This window comes from Nicotiana attenuata, chromosome 12 (genome assembly GCF_001879085.1).
Source record: "Nicotiana attenuata strain UT chromosome 12, NIATTr2, whole genome shotgun sequence".
NCBI lineage: Eukaryota > Viridiplantae > Streptophyta > Magnoliopsida > Solanales > Solanaceae > Nicotiana > Nicotiana attenuata.
In genome coordinates, this window is record NC_032000.1 from 21979399 (window position 1) to 21996859 (window position 17461).

Here is a 17461-nt window from a genome sequence, read left to right on the forward strand (position 1 = left end):
AATGCAACATGGAAAGGTTATAGCTTATGCTTCTAGGCAACTTAAGAATCATGAAAAGAACTATCCAACACATGACTTAGAACTTGCAGGGGTGGTATTTGCGTTGAAGATTTGGCGTCATTATTTGTATGGGGTCCATGTGGATGTATACACGGACCATAAGAGCCTTCAATACATTTTCAAACATAAGGAATTGAATTTGAGGCAGAGAAGATGGCTTGAGTTGCTCAAGGATTACGACATTGATATTCTGTATCACCCGGGAAAAGCCAATGTTGTGGCGGATGCTCTTAGCCGGAAATCTATGGGTAGTTTGGCTCACCTGAAGGCATGTCGAAGGCCGTTGGCCAGGGAGGTTCACTAGTTGGCTAGTCTGGGAGTTCGTCTTGCGGAATCTAATGAAGGAGGGGTAATTATGCGGAATAGGGCTGAATCATCACTTGCGGCAGAGGTCAAGGAGAAACAATACAATGATCCATTGTTGGTACAGTTAAAGGAGAGGATTCATAAACATGAGACTATGGCTTTTACTCTTGGCATGGATGATGGTACACTAAGGTACCAAGGGCGGCTATGTGTTCCAAATGTAGATGGTCTTCGGGAAAGAATCATGGTTGAAGCTCACACTTCTAGGTATTCCGTGCACCCATGTTCTTCGAAAATGTATCATGATCTCAAGGAAGTCTATTGGTGGAATGACATGAAGAGGAATGTTGCGGACTTTGTGACAAAATGTCCAAACTGTCAGCAAGTGAAGGCCGAGCATCAAAGGCCCGGTGGGTTGGCACAGAATATAGAAGTTCCAATGTGGAAGTGGGAAATGATTAATATGGACTTTGTGGTAGGACTACCGTGCACCCCGTGCAAGTTTGACTCAATTTGGGTGATTGTGGACCGACTCACGAAATCATCACACTTTTTGCCAATTAAATCTACTGACACGGCAGAACAGTATGCTCAGTCATATATCAAGGAAATAGTCAGGCTTCATGGCACTCCAGTTTCCATCATTTCCGATCGAGGGGCTCACTTCACGGCCAATTTTTGGAAGTAATTTCAGCAACGTTTGGGCACTCATGTAAATCTTAGCACAACCTTCCACTCACAGACCGATGGGCAAGCAGAGCGGACTATTCAGACGCTTGAGGACATGTTGCGTGCTTGTGTTTTTGATTTCAAGGGTAGCTGGGATGATCATTTGCCACTCATAGAGTTTGCTTATAACAACAGCTTCCATGCTAGTATTCAGATGGCACCATTTGAGGCATTGTATGGTAGGAGATGCAGATATCACATTGGGTGGTTCGAGATTGGGGAAGCTGAGTTGATAGGGCCAGACCTCGTGCATCCGGCCATGGAGAAGGTTAAGATCATAAAGGAGCGGTTGAAAACTGCTCAGAGTCGTCAAAAATCCTATTCAGATGTTCGTCGCAGAGACTTAGAGTTCAAAGATGATGTTGGGCATTCTTGAAGGTTCCCCCCATGAAGGGTATAATGCGGTTTGGAAAAAAAGAGAAATTGAGTCTGAGGTATGTCGGGCCGTACATAATCATTCAAAGGATCGGTCAGGTGGCATACAAACTTGAGCTACCACCAGAGATGTCATTAGTACACCCGGTATTTCATGTGTCTATGTTGAAGAAGTTAGTGTGAGATCCATCGGCTATTGTGCCAGTTGAGACCATTGAGGTTAATGAAGAACTATCATATGAAGAGATTCCAGTTGCCATTCTTGATAAGCAAGTCCAAAAGTTGAGAAATAAAGCAATTGCCTTCGTAAAAGTGCTACGGCAAAACCAACAGGTTGAATAGGCTACTTGGGAAGCCGAGGAAGAAATGAAAAATAAGTACCCTCACTTGTTTAAATAGCCATGTAATAGTTCTATGAAGTTACTTCCCAAAAATTTTGTATCACTTGTTCAGTTGATGTAAAGGTGTTCCTTTTTGGTTATATGTTGCTTATGAGTCCACGGTTGGTGTCGTTTTGTATTATATTACGTCATTTAATCATATATGTTGTTAGGGTGTGTTTTATGGGGTTCACTGGTAGGTGGATAGGCCCAGTTGCAAGGGAGACTCTGGCGAAATTTTTGGAAAATATGGGAGTTAGTCAAATTCGGGACTGTGGGTGTGTGGTATGAAAAACTAAGTTGCATAGGATTCTAATAATGAACCTTGATCCTCATTCGAGGACTAATGATCTTAAGTGGGGAAGGATGTAAGGCCCCATAAATTTTTTTTCCTTAAAACCCGGATTTCGTGATGCCGAAGTAGACGTAGAGGTTAGTAGTAGTTGAAATTCTTCGCGGCAAGCTTGCGAGCCATGGTTCAAACTTTTTGGAGTGAACAGTATGCTGGGGAGTTTAAGGAAATACTTTTGCAGAAGTAGGCATTTCTGCGGCCCATTATGCAGCCGCATAATCACTCTGCGGGCTGCAGAATGACCGCAGAGTGAAGCAATCTTTTTGGCCAATTTTGAGGTCAATTTCGCGGCCAATTATGCGACCGCATAACCATTTCGTGGGCCGCACTTTGGTCGCATAATCGTCCTTGGATTTTTGCGGAGGGAGGTTCTGCGGCGCATTGTGCGACCACAGAACAGGTCTGCGGGCCGCAAAACAGCCGCAGAGTGAAGCTGACCAGCCCAGTTCCCAGGGCCACCTTACGCGTTCATTTCGCGGACCGCATAATATGCAACCTTAGAACCTATTCCGGAGCTTCATTTTGGGGGTTTTTAAACCTGGCCCTATTCCGTTAAAACATCCACCTTAGACCATTTTAAGCCTATTTTCTGATATCTTTAGAGTGAGAAAGAGAATCCTAAAGGGAGAAAGTGTTCTTCATCAAAAATTTCTCTTCAATTCTGGCTTAAACCTTGGAGATTATCAAGGGAGGCACCTAGGTCTTCTTCCCAAGAGGTAAGGTTCTATCACCCAAACTCCTAATTTCAAAATGTAACTAGAATGGACAATTAGTAAGGTAATTCATGGGGATGGGAGTGCTTACCTTGCATGCATGTATTCTTAAGGTATGTGGGGAGGTTGTGAGTTAGAGATGGAAAAGAATGGGGTGTGGGTTGGTGTAGTTATTCGTAAAGAGGGCCATGAAACCTTAATGCACACCTAGTGTTTGATAATGTGCTCAAATGAGCTAGAATCATGATCATCTTTCTAATTTTTGGTTTAACTTGTTATATTCTTAAAATATATTGAAGTTGCTAAGAGTTCCGGAATATTGTAGAATTTAAGGAAGCTCTATTGAGGTATGTATGGCTAAAACCCCCTCTTCTTAGAATTGAACCCCTTGGTATTCATGCAATCGGTGTAAGTCCCAAATTGACGTTATAGAAATTGTTATTCCGAATGTGCTTGCGTAGAAAAATATATGTGCAATATGTTCCCGTGCTTTCATCATGTCATCTTATCAATTGAGGATGTGTTAAAAATATGAGATATGTGCTACAAATGCCTAGACTTTTCAAATTTGAATGAAGATTGTTATGCCAAATTGTGTGAAAAGCCTCATGTTCCTTATATTCTAAATTGCTCACGTGTGTAATCAAAATCATGAATAAAAGGCCTTATTGCTGTTGATATGATAATAAGGTGGAATGTGGAAAAGAACTTGAATTATGAAATGCGGCCAAGTGCCAAGTATGATATAACAATTGTGGCTACTAGTGCCAATGAACTGAAAAACATGAAAGAAGTATGAAATGAGATGATTGATAGAAAATGGTAATGTCTCGGGCGAGACGGCCTAGCTGATCGGGCCGTGATCGGACACCATGCCGTACACATGGTGGTAATTGTGCTGGAAATTAAAACTAGAATTTGAGACTGAAATTATGATTATGGTTGGTGTCTCAAATGAGACGACCTAGCCGATCAGGTCGTGATCGGACTTCGCGTAGTATTGTGGATGATGGTGTATCTGTATCAAAGATATCCTAACCTAAAGCTATGGAAATTTACTTGAAAGCTTATGTGATTCTAATTTGATGTTGTGGTGTTGTTTAAGGCTGTTATTGATTTTATGATTTTTTCCTTCTTGTATTATTGTTCATTCTAATAAGACGGTGTTTAGTTATACATAGTAGTACCATTCAGCAGTACTAACGTCCCTTTTGTCGGGGGCGCTGCGTCTTAATTTGATGTTGTGGTGTTATTTAAGGCTGTTATTGATTTTATGATTTCTTCCTTCTTGTATTATTGTTCATTCTAATGAGACAGTGTTTAGTTATACATACTAGTACCATTCAACGGTACTAACGTCCCTTTTGTCGGGGGCGTTGCATCTTAAATGGATGCAGGTGGTTCCATAGCAGGCAGTGCCGATCACCGTTAGCGGTACATCCTCCTCCCAACAGTCTTGGTGAGCCCCATTTTATTTCGGGGTCATACCTCTTTTGGTTCCTTATGTACTGTACTGAGGTATAGTCGGGACCTTGTTGTTGGCACTTTTGTAGTACTCTTTTGTATCTATTTAGAGGCTCCATAAACATAGCATGAGTTATATGTATATGGGTGCTAGGAAGGTCAAACGAACCATGTTGTGTTTGGATCATTTATTCCACTTCATACTATGAATGGTGTGTATTTTAAGACATTAAATAATGAATTAGCTAAGGAAAATTAATTGGAATCGTATACATGATCTCCTTAATATCTAATTAATAAAAATATGCTTTCTCTTAATGCATGAGCGAGTTTGGTAGAAAGAATCTAACATCCTTGCTTAGCTAGGTTCACCCGGTTGAGCGCCGGTCACGCTCCCCGGGTTTGGGGCGTGACAATAAGTTCAATATATATATATGGACTTAATAAATTAGTCCAAGTTAATTGGGCTAAAAGTGATGACCCACTTTATTAGGCCCAATATGTCATCTTCTTAAAGACCCAGTTTGGTGCCACGTGTCAAATGACGTAGCACACCAGTCAAACGGAAGAGCAAATAGGATCATGCCACGTGTCAAAACAAAAAGGCGTGCCAAGTCAAATTAAAAGGCCAATGAAATGGCACCACATGTACAAGTGACATGTTCTGGCCAATCAAATGCGGCCTTATCACGCTTCAATCTGATTGGTCGGAAAGAGTTTGTTCTCATCACAATTCTTCCCTCCCACAATTATAAATAGGGGTCTTCATAACTCAGAAAGATATAAGAAGTTATAACAAGAAGGCACAAGGGAGCTCGTGAATCAAAGGTCACAATTCTCTGCAAACTGCAAGTGTTCAAGCATTCAAATACTTCAGCACAAATTTCAAGCATTCAAGATCAAGAACGAAGTCAAATCAAATACAAGGCATTCAAGATCAAGACTACTTGTTCGTGATAGAATTTGTGACGACCTCAAAGCGTTCGCGGCGAATAAATCAAATTCGCATTCAAGATCAAGCTCAAAGGCCGTTGACTTTATATTGGAAAAGTAGAATCAAAGGATTCATAGAGATTGTAACACTCAAACTATTTAAAATCAAATACTACGATTGTTGCAATATCTTTCAGTCATGATTTTATTTTCTTGACGCAATTTTATTGTCTACAATGTGATTATTCGACCATTGTGTATTGTTTGGTTTGTAGATCGATCGTCATATATACCAAAATGGAACAAATTTGTTTATTGTGGTATCACAAATTAACATGGTTGGACTTGGACGCATATACTGTTGGGATCTTTACACAAATAGCGGTCGAATTCATTGTTTACTTTCTTAATCCGTATATATAGTTATACACTAATTATGCATGATTATAAATTAATTATACATATAATATTCAAGGAGAAATTAAAAAATAACCATATTTACAACTGGTCGTTCAAAAATAGCCCAGTTTCAAAAGTAATCGAAATTTAGCCACTTATCATGTAAAGATAAATCTGAGCGAAAACACTATTCAAAACCCGAAAAATACGCCAGTATATTATGCTGGAGTTCTAGCATAAGTATACTTGAACTCCAGCATATTATACTGGAGTTCCAGGATAAGTATGTTGGAACTCCAGCATAATATGATGGAGTTCCAGCATAAGTACACTAGAACTCCAGCATAATATACTGGAGTTCCAGCAAAGTATAACGGTCCAGTATAATATGCTGGAAGTTCATACACAATTGGTCGAATCTCCAGTATATTATGCTGGAACTTTCCGTGTGTTGGAGTTCCAGCATAATATGCTGGAAGTTCATACACAGGTGCACCGAACTCCAGTATATTATGCTGGACCGGTCTCTGTTGTAGCAAAATAGTGGCTATTTTTCATTGACTTGGTAAATGCTGGCTATTTTTGAATGACCAGTCCGAAAACTGGTTAGACCGTGCTATTTTTACTAATATTCATCCTACAACTATTTTTTGTTTAAGCAGCTGGATGGACAATTATTTAAACTAATTCTTATATACTGAAGTCAAATAATTTTCCTTTCCAAAGCAAACTATTGACCTCGGGTCGCAACTAAACTTGTCGCTCGTTTCATAGGCCGATTGTCAGACTGGGCTTGACACTGAACTTCAACACTATTATTGTCCTTTGAGAGCTATCCTCCACATATTAGCCCACCAGAGGGTGATTTACACACACAGGATCTTTTGGTATCACCATTTAAATTTTGACCCCGCTAGAAAAGTCTTGGGGGAAAAGCTTCCGTGTCGGATTTGCAAGTATGCTCGTGACAATCACTATGTTCTTAAGGTGATCATCAGGATTTTTAATCAAAAAGTCCAATTTGCCATAAATTCTAAGCAATCATCGGAACTTCTTGTGTTGTGGTTGAAAATTCCGGTGATCGTCACGTTTCCTATTACCATAAAATTTTAACGAGCGCACTTTAAAATTTTGACGCGAGGTTATTTTTCATATCATTTTTAATGGGATGAAAATATAAATGGTAGTTTTGAAAAGATCCATCCAGTGTAATTTGGTGCCCACAAGAATGGTCAAGAATTCGGGTCGATGTCAGCCCAATCATAGAGCTCCTTTGTCTTCATCATAATCAGCCCAAGCTATCGCGGAAAGATAACAACGAAGAAAACACTCATTTTTTTCTTTTTATAATATAGTTAACGGGGAATACAAATTGCTTAATTGGCAGTAATAGTCTCATGGTTATAGGGATTTGAATATTGCAACTTGAGTATTGACTCTTAGACATTAACAGGGAATAGAAAATGATGAATTGACGCAAAGAATATATTGCATGCATGAATGTTATAGAAGCTTTCTAATTTGAAATTTTGGATCAACCTACAACAACAACAATAACTAGACGCTTCATGCTCAAGCAAATTAAGATAGGATATATAGGAATTCTCATTATACATATCGCACCATTTAAGCATGTCTCGGTCTAAATTTTGGATCTACGTACGGCCCAAAGTATAAAATTCTCATTAAAAAAAAAAAAATGTGGAACAGGAAGAGTATTTACAGTAATTCTGAGTTCCATCTGACGGCTAACAAGCATTACCAATCTACGCTCAAAGAAATAGTATTGGAAGACACTTCTAGAAGCAAACAATTAAAGTAATCCCACAAAGATAAATTAATGAATATAAGGATTATTGCTCAAAATAACTTATCAGCATAATGGAGGCTTTCTTTAAGTATACTTAACGTGTATAGAGTTAGTATTTTTCTTACGATCGCACTGGAGCTGACAAATTAATAGCTAGAAAATGTTTGTTTCTGAAGCAAATATTGATAGATGTCTGCTGGACAGCTATCTAATAGATCTAGATGACACCGTATTTTAAACCGCTCTATTTCGACTTAATTATTCTCTTTTTAAAAGAAAATAAATTCAATTCAATGAAAATGATCTAATGAGGTTTAATCACGCTTCCCTCTTAAAGAACTTATACGTCCCAAATTCTATCACTTTCAACATTTTCTTTATCTTACTGAATATGATATCAGATTAACACAGTGCAAAGTAGACAAATGTACAAACATATGATAATTTTTATATTTTGTTGTTGTTGAAAACATATTATAGTTAGCTAAATGTAAAACAAGACATAGTGAGTGAGGTTTCGAGAGTAAACAAAAATCCAACATCACGAGTGGTCAAATCTTTAGAGGAAACCATTAATTGTGCCCTATGAGTATGTCAATCTTGTCTTCTAATGCAAATTCTATACTATAGACATTTGTTTGAAAGCGTTTGTCGCGAAGCAGGACACAATATGTTTCCCGACACATTATTTTTTTAATAACTGGTAATATAATAGAGGAGTCAATTGCTCACATGGTCACTCAACTATCTCAAATTATCTCCTAAAGTCACTTTTCTTTTGTTTGTAACAACAAAGTCACTGAACTATGCCTATTGCACTCAGAAGGTCACTCAGCTATATTTTTCAAATTTTGGATTGCCAAATACCTATTTTACCCTCTAAATTATATCTTCTTTTATTTATTTTTTTAAACTTTTTAATATTATGATTTTCCCTTTTTCATTTATATTATAGACTTACTTATAGAATAAAAAAATATTATTTATAAATTTAAAAAATAAAAAGTATTTAAGCATCTATAATGCTGGAATAACAAAAAAATGAGCATAATAAATTAGTATTAACAACAAAAATTCAAAAATTTATTCACACAATTCAAAATGAAAGAAAATAAAGGTTATAAAATATATATTCGATGCACGTAATATAAAAATATTTTTATAATATACATTATATATTCTTGAAAATTATGCTCAATTATATTATATATTTTCCATGCACAACTTAACATAGCATATTTTACCCTATACAGATAGTCCCTGCTTTCCAGTAACATAACTTTGTGTCTTCGGAAAGTTGGTAGAAACATAGTGATATAATTGAGCATAACTTTCAAGAATATATAATGTATATTATAAAACTACCTTTATTTAAATAATTAGTTTTATATTACGTGCATGAAATATATATTTTACAACCTTTTTTTATTCTGAATTGTGTATATAATTTTAGAATTTTTATTGTTAATACTAAAGTTATTATTACTAACAAATTATTCTAATTAATGCTTTTTTACTATGCTCATTTTTTTGTTATTCCGGCATTATATATGCTTAAATATTTTTTATTTTTTAAAATAATATTTATTTATTCTATAGGTAAGTCCATAATATAAATTAAAAAGGGAAAATCATAATATTAAAAAGTTTAAAAAAATAAAAAGAAGATAAATATTTATAATTTAGAGGGTAAAATAGGTATTTGGCAATCCAAAATTTAGAAAATCTAGTTGAGTGATATTCTGAGTGCAATAGGCATAGTTCAGCGACTTTGTTGTTACAAACGAAAGTAAAGTGACATTAGAAGATAATTTGGGATAGTTAAATGACCATTTGAGTAATGAACTATATAATAGAGTCGAAGTCAATTGCAAGTTTAATTTGTGACTTGCTCAGACGTTTGGGTTGTTTAGTTTAAGGTTTAATTATGCGGCGATATAATATAAAGATTATACTTTATATAGTGAATAATAATGTAAAAACTGCCATGAGATTAATTATTATGTGTGAATTGGTGCGATCACGTGGAAGACCAACTTCGTTCTTCTTATTACTAATTGTATGGGTCAAAATCAGGCTAAAGAAATTCGGCACGCAGGAATGATTGTCATGAGTTACTTGCAAATCAATGTGGGCAGTTTGGCCGAGGTTGATCACTGATCAACAGAACAAACTGTTGAGCGGTTCATCAGCGTCGAGGTTGAACAGCATAGATAGAAGTAACGGCTAGTTTTGCATTGGCATCTTCAAAGGGAATATTCTATTGAATATTCTCTCTGTTTGTACTTTTTAGAATTCTTTGGGAATATCACATATAAATAGTATGAGGAATAAGGCAAAGGGCATCCAATATTCTATATGATAAGAACACTTTTGAAAACTAAGCTCTCGAGATAAATACAAAAGAATAACTTTCTGAAGAGATTCGACCCTTTTGGATTATCCATTGCTATTTCCACCAGATCCGAGAAAGTGCTCGACATTCTCTTATATTCTTGTCATTCATCATTGTCAGAGAGAGGAATCATTCACATCATTCAATATTGGGTGAATCTTCCTCCTTATTTACATTTATTGCCATTTATTTTTCATTTAATACTTGATACTTCATGCACATTATTACCTTCGATATATTTATTGTTAGCACACTAATTTCATTTCTTCACTGCTCATACCTTTCGTACTGTCAACTCAAGATCTGAAGTTATAAGCTTTAACTAGGATTAACCCTCCTTAATAACTGATTAATTAGTTTAACCGAAGATTATCATTTTTTGGTCAAACAATTTGGCGCCGTCTGTGGGAATATTCTAGTTAAAATCCTAGTTTCTTTCAGATCTAAAAGAAAACAACACAAAACCTTGTCTTTTATTGCGTGCATAGTAGAACATGGCAGGTAATGGAGAGGAAAGAACGAAGGCAGTAGCCAGTCTTACTAATTTTAATAATTAATAAAAATATACACCGACCAACTTTGATCGGTAAAATTAAATTAATAAAATATGTTTCCGATCAAAGTTGGTCGGTAAATCATTTAAATTAGTCAGATGGTCGTTTTAAGCTACTGACCAACGTTGGTCGGTAATTTTCGACCAACATTGGTTGGTAATCCATTCCGACCATCAAAATACCGTCCAAGCGAATATGGCCGCATTTTGGTCGGTAATTGGCCATAACCGATCAAAGTTGATCGGTTTTTCTGGTCGGTATTTAGCGAATTTCTAGTAGTGAACCTCTCTATAACAGCCTCGTCTGCTCCCGAATATTTTTGGATGTTTTAGTGAAGTTCTGTTATAGAGAACATATATTATAACAAAACATAAAAATTGGTTCCGAAAAAACTAATTTTTATAGTGAAGTTGTTATATGGGGGTGTTATTACAGAGAGGTCTGACTGTAGTATCCAACATTCTCCCCTAATTCAAAGTTGTACACATCTGACTTTTATTGTTTTAGAGCACATTTCTCTAATTTTTCAATTGTTTTTAGGAATTTTTACCTCCTATAGCAAAGGTTAACACCTTATTTATTTTAAATAAATACCATTTAAAAAATTATATTTTATAGATACCTTTTAATGTTTATAGCAAAATATCTAATTTTGGTAACCTCCTACCCTTAAGCCACTAAATACGCTATTCAGTTACACTATTTTCTTTCTCTCTCTACTTTGATACATGCCATTCTCTTCACCCATTCCCTGAAAATACGATGCTCAATCTCAAAATCTCCTATTTCTTAGAAGAAGGGGAAAAGCTTACTAATGGAATAGCTGAATAAGATCGGCGGGAGGAGTATAAAAACCAAAGCAGTCAGAAAAAGGAATCTGCGTAAAACCTAAAGGGAATGAAGGAGCTTATATAAAGAGGAGTAATAAACGTTAGGGTTTTATTAGAGGCGAGCCCTCAGCCCAGCAGCCTCCTTTTAAATTGGAATTTTTACCCCAAGCCAAAGTTTGCGTCTTTGGGAACTATATTCAGATTCTTCCTGCCTTTCGTAATGGATTCCAATGGTGCTGAAGCATCTCGTATTCGCGAGCAACTTGATTTTCTGTTAATATATTTCAATGTATTTTCAACGTATCATGCTGTATTTTTATGTATTTCATTGTATTCATTGTCTTTTTTTTATCGTAATTCAATGTATCTCGTTGTATTTTATTGTATTCACTATCTTTTTTTCATTGTATTTCAAGGTATCCCGCTGTATTCTATGTATTTTATTGTATTCATTGTCTCGCTATATGCCATGAATGTATTATTATGATTTTTTAATTAATATAATTTATGTATTTAGATGTATTATATAATTTCTCTGAAGATTGCTATATTTTTTGGGTATTTTTCGGTTGAAAATCTTTTTTATAATTGGAAACACAAAATTTGTGTGTTATAATTGAGTTTGTTAAGTTATATTAGGAGTCTATTATATTAATTGATTCACTTTCCGTTTAAAAACAGTGTAATCCCCTGTTTCGCGACGTAAATACAGTCGAATACAATAATCTGTCCAGCTGTAATCCCATGTTTCACGCCATGAATACAGTCGAATACACTCGAATACAACAACTGATTAGCTGGACTTCCCTGATTCACGCCTACTTTTGCTACTGTATTCATGAATACAGTAGCTTAAATACATCTAATACATCTTATCACAACAGAAAACGTATCTACAATCCGTAATATAGCAAATGGTATCTATAGATAGCTAATTACCGCTAAAAGATAGTGGTTTATGAATTATCTTGTTTTTATTGTTGTGTTGGAGTACTTCTTGTTATTTATCTGTATTGCTGTAAGTAAGGCTGTTTGGTGGGCCGGTCTGGTACCGGGACCGGACCGGGCCCGCGGTCCTAACGGGCTAAACGGTCCCGGCGGGCCGGTCCTGGTGGGCCGGTCCCTTAATGGGTAGGAAGCCCGTGACGGGCCGGTCTTGTACACGAGGCCAACGAGACCGGGACCGCTAAGCCCGGGACCGGCAGGCGGTCCTGGGCCGGTTCAACCGGGCCTAACGGTCCTAACGGGCTCCAACGGCTATTTTTTTTTAAAAAAAAAAATTTTTTTTAAAAAAATAGCCAACGGTCAGATTTTAAAATCTAGCCGTTGGCCTTTAATTTTCAACCGTTTGGAACTTTAAAAAATAGCCATTTGGCCCCCAAACTTTATTTTAACCCCAAACTTTATATAATTATACTTTTCCCCAATTCTCAACTATAAATACCCCCTCATTCTTTCATTTTTACTCACCAATTCATCAATCTATCTCAATCTCTCTCAATCTATATCTAATTTCTCTTCTATAATTGCTTATTTTATTATTGCAATTTCGTGAAAAATTGTGAAGTTGGTGAATTGAAGTATTCAAGTCTTCAAGTCTTCAACGATTTTCAATTTTCAAGAAATTGTTCGGTAAACTCGCTCCAACTCTTAACTTTTAAGAATATATTTTTGTGTGTTTAGTTTGCATAATTGTAATTAATATGGCATTTTCTTTGAAAAAAATATTTGGTGGTAAGGGAAAAGCTAAAATTGGTGAAAGTAGTCTCCAACCTACTACCCTTCCCCCGGCTCCCCGACCCAGACCTATTACCCGTCCTGCTGCTCCTATTATTCTTGATAGTGATAACCCTTGTTTTCAATTTTCCGATAGTGAATTTTGCCATAATGTTGCACAAGGTGAACAATTAAATGAAGAAGTTATGAATGCTCTTTATCCTAATCAAACTATCTTAGAAAATGATGAGGAAAATGAGGATGTAGATGAAACCTAACCGGATTTAGATGATTCATCTACTAGTCCTGTTAATAACCCAACTGATGCCCCGCCCGACCCACCTGTAGAAACCCCTACTTTTAATAGACAACCTTCTAAACGCCTAGAAACATCAATAGTTTGGAATTTTTTTACTCAAGTAAGAGAACAAAATAAGGCTAAGTGTAAAACTTGTGGGAAATTGCCGGCGCATAAATATACTGGAGACCGTAGCGGTACGGGTAGTTTGGCTAGGCACATACAAACACACCCTAGAGATAAAGTTAAATATTTACAAATGAAAGCGCAGCAAGAGGGGACAAGTGTAGATACTGCGGTTAACCCTAGTACAGGTTAAAATCTAGTTCAACCAGGAATTAACACTGTGACCGGTGGTATTTTATATTACGATCCTAATAAAGATCGTGAAGAATTAGCAAAGATGGTTACCGTTATGTGCTTACCATATACTTTTCCTTCTAACCCTAATTTTGTGTATTATATTAGAAAAGTTTTTAATCCTACTTATAAAGGTTGGCCTCGCGCAACAGTTAAGAGCGATATTTATAAATATAAACATTGAATATGAACAATATTTGCGGTATTTATTTACTCATATAACTAATCGGATTTCCATTACTACTGATATTGGTAGAAGTAATAATGACTGTGATTATCTAACTGTTACAAGTCATTGGATAGACGAGGAGTGGATAATGCAAAAACGCATTATTGCGTATAGAATAATTAATTCACGTCACACAGGTAAGTTTATTGCTAACACCGTTGCAGATATTTGTAGATATTTTTGCATTAGAGATAAAATAATGGCAATTTCTATGGATAATGCTTCTAGTAACACTAGTGCTATAGGCATACTTACAACAACACTAAATCCTGCATTTAGTAATTGTTTCCATGTGAGATGTATTTGTCACATTTACCATTTAATCGTCGGTGATGGTATGAGAATTTTAAATTTAGAAATTGAAAAGGTTAGAATGGCTCTTAATTGGCTTTTTTATTCAAACCGTAGAAGTAGACTTAGAGAGTATTTTAAAAAATGTGATGAATTTGGCCTTAGAGAAAGAAAGGTTCCTAAACCTTGTCCAACTAGATGGAATTATATGTACGAAAGTTTAGTAGTTGCATATGAATATAGAAACCCAATTAATGCAACGTTTAATGCTCGTGTTGGTGGTGAGGATGATGATGAAATCCTTACAAATCAAGATTGGACGAATGTCAAAATTCTTATAGATTTTTTAGAACATTTTCAAATTGCTACAAATGCATTTTCTGGACAATATTATCCTACTATTTCAAATTGTTTAGTTTATATTGCAGCACTATGTGATTTGTTTGTTGAATTTTCGGAGGGTGGGGAAATTTATAAACTTGCTATAAATGCAATGAAAGAAAAGTTTAAAAAATATTTTTTCCCTATCCCCCCTATTTATGGTGTTGCTGCATTGTTAAATCCTACAATGAAATTAGGAGGTCCTCACTTTTGGTACACAAATATTTATAAGGCTTTAGATCTTTCAGTTGAGGAATTTTCTACACTTGCAGAGGCAAAAGCCTCAATTAAAATAAATGCTCAAACAATTTATAATGCTTATCAACTTGCGTTAGATCATGCTAGGCCAAATGTTCCAACCCCTACTTCGTCTAGTTCACAATCGTCTAAAAGAGCTGCGAGCCTAAAAGCACTTAAATCTTGGACGGAGTTTGGGGGTTCTCAAGGTGATAATTTTGATGAGACTTCACATCTAAATGAGCTTCAAGTTCATTTGTCGCAGGGTCTTGAAAAGGAGAATCCAGACAGCACCTTTGATCGTTTGGAATGGTGGAAGGCAAGGGAAAAAAAATTTCCGGTTCTTGCAAGGATGGCTCGGGATATTTTATCTATTCAAGCTTCAACAGTTGCATCAGAGAGCGCTTTCAGTCAAGCAAGACTTCAAATAGGTGATCATAGAGCGTCTATGAGGGAGAGCTTGGAAAAATCAGTACTATTCAGAGATTGGATCCGCTCGGAAAGAAGAAACTTTGGACTTGTAGAATCACAACCGGAGATAGACGAAGCTTATGAAGAAATGATAGCGGAACTTGCGGAGGATGCTGTTTCGCCCGGAAGCGGTGATGAACAAGCTTCTTTTCCGCCACCACCAACGGAACCTCCTCCGAACCTTGAAGGATTTATGAGATTTGTTAGAGATACAATGTAGATTATGGTGTAACTTGTACTTTGGCATATCTTCTTTAGTTTTTTTTTCCTTTTAATGGTGGTATTAGTACCTTGTTGTGCTCATTCCATTGGGGGGAAGAAGACTAAGAAAGATATGCCATTTTTGGTAATAAAAATTATAAAACATACCCTTGGCCTTGAATATCTCTTCGCAATATTTTTTTGTCTTTAACTTGCAATTATTTATAAGCTATAATATATATACATAACATACAATATATACTACAACAAATTATATAATTGAATATATATACATAACATATAATATATACTACAAGAAAATATATAAGGGAATATATATACATAACATATAATATATACTACAAGAAATTATATAATGGAATATATATACATAACATACAATATATACTACAAGAAAATATATAAGGGAATATATATACATAACATACAATATATAGTACACTATACTAGTATACTATACTAGTATACTATATATATTATATTTACATGAAGAAGTAGTACTATATATACTACAAAACAAGATTTTTCAAAATGAGGGCCCCACCCCCAATGACCACCAACGGTCATATTAATTGCACCAATGACCACCAACGGTCATATTAATTGCACAAATAGCCGTTTTTTTTTAAAAATTTACAAAACTAACCTTCTCTAACACTATAAGTACCCCCCCTCCCTCTTCTTCATTTCAATACTCAATACTCAATTCTCAATCTAAATTTCTCTCAATCTCTCAATCTCCAATTTTCAAGACTTCAAGTCTCAATCTCAATTTTCAAGTTAAATCATGCCTCGTTCGGAAAGAGTGCGCTTATTTGTGTCGCAATACTATGAAGTGCTTGAAGAAAATGAAGAAGGCCAAATATTAAAGTGCAAGAACTGTGGAAGAGTCTTAAATTTTCGTTCAGGGTGTACCACAGGCATTTTAAGGAGGCATATAAAGTATTGTGTTGAGGGTATTTATCCGCAAATTCGTCTTTAAGATTTTTCAACAATTTGTGTTATTTTAAAATTATTAGACGTATTTATGCTTCATGTTGTACTTTGTTATTAATTTATTATGCATGCCAATTTAGTTTTACTATTGATTTGTTATTTTACATTTTCGTCAAACACTTTAATAATTAGATTTCTATATTATATATACCACACATATTTATATAGCCATGCATAAGAGCAATTTATATATATACATACACATATGGTTTACAAGAAATTGCCCTAAATAAAAAAAATTTAAAAAAAAAAGGCCGGAAATAAAAAAAGCCCGTTAGGCCCGCTAAGCCCACGAGCCCGGCCCATTTAGCCCAGGACCATATGGGCTTAGGCCCGTCACGGGCTGGTCCTACCCGTTGAGCCCACGAAGCCCGGGACCGCCAGAGCCCGGGACCGCTAAGCCCAGGCCCGTTTAGCCCGGCCCGTTAAGCCCATTTAGGCCCGGGCCCGGGACCACATACAGCCTTAGCTGTAAGTAAATAAAATAGTAATCTTTCTGAAAAATAAAACAGAAAGTTAGTAGAAATAATTCTGGAAAATAATATTCGAACTTCAAAATAATTTTTGAAACATTGAAGGAACAAATCGAGCCCACTGAATACACAGTGTGTCCTTAAGGAAATTATTCCCCTCAAGTACCCGAGGTTTTGGAATATATCCTCCCAGGATAGAACGATTTAACTCACCAGTGTATCGGTACCTAAAACTCTAGTGATCGGCGAACCACTCGATGGTCGTAAAACACACTGGAATATTTTGTGCAGAAGAAGAAGAAGATTCAGAAAATTTTGTAAGTAAATATTCTGGGATTTGAAGGTCTATTTATAGCCAACTTGGTGATGTTTCTGAAGAGGTTTGCAACCTTTCAGAATAGTCATGACTGTTGGAACAGGTGTGACCCTCTGAAGAGGTTTGCAACCTTTCAGAACAGTCATGGCTGTTGGAAATTTTTGCGGGAGA